This window comes from Chiloscyllium plagiosum, chromosome 39, assembly GCF_004010195.1.
Source record: "Chiloscyllium plagiosum isolate BGI_BamShark_2017 chromosome 39, ASM401019v2, whole genome shotgun sequence".
NCBI classification, from domain to species: Eukaryota; Metazoa; Chordata; class Chondrichthyes; order Orectolobiformes; family Hemiscylliidae; genus Chiloscyllium; species Chiloscyllium plagiosum.
The window spans coordinates 24411294-24411953 of NC_057748.1; positions in this window are offsets into that span (position 1 = coordinate 24411294).

The window sequence follows — 660 nt, forward strand, 5'->3', positions numbered from 1 at the left end:
GGGGATGGGTATGGTGAGACAGTGGTTACAACTGTGGCTTCACAGCACCAGGGTCCCAGATTCGATTCCAGTCTCGGGCGACTGTCTGTGAGGAGTTTGCACATTCTCCCCGTGTCTGTGTGGGTATCGTCTGGGCATTCCGCCTTCCTCCCACAGTCCAAAGATGTGTAGGTTAGGTGAATTGGCCATGCTAAATTGCCCGTAGTGAAAGGTGCACTAGTGAAAGGGAAATGGGTTACTCGTCGGAGGGTCGCTGTGGACTTGTTGGGCCAACGGGCCTGTTTCCACACTGTCGGGAACTAAAAAAAAGAATCCAATTAGGATCCATATGGTGAGCAATAGCATTTTACTGCCAATCAGCTCAGGAATGTTCACATATAATATATTATCTGAATTCAATCCTGCAAAAGAGTTTCAATAAACATTTAACACATAAACAATATGCATTTCAGAAAAATCACGTACATCAGTCCTTTTTCTGTACTATGCAAGATAAAAAATGATTTCTCCTTCAGTAAATGAAACAGATGTCATTTCCTATTGCCCTTCAGTCTCTTGATTACCTTTATTATACAACAAAATGTTGTAATTCATCTCATTATTGCTCCATCTTTTGATCAAATTAAATTTCTCCTTCCACTTCGATTGATGTACTGAGAG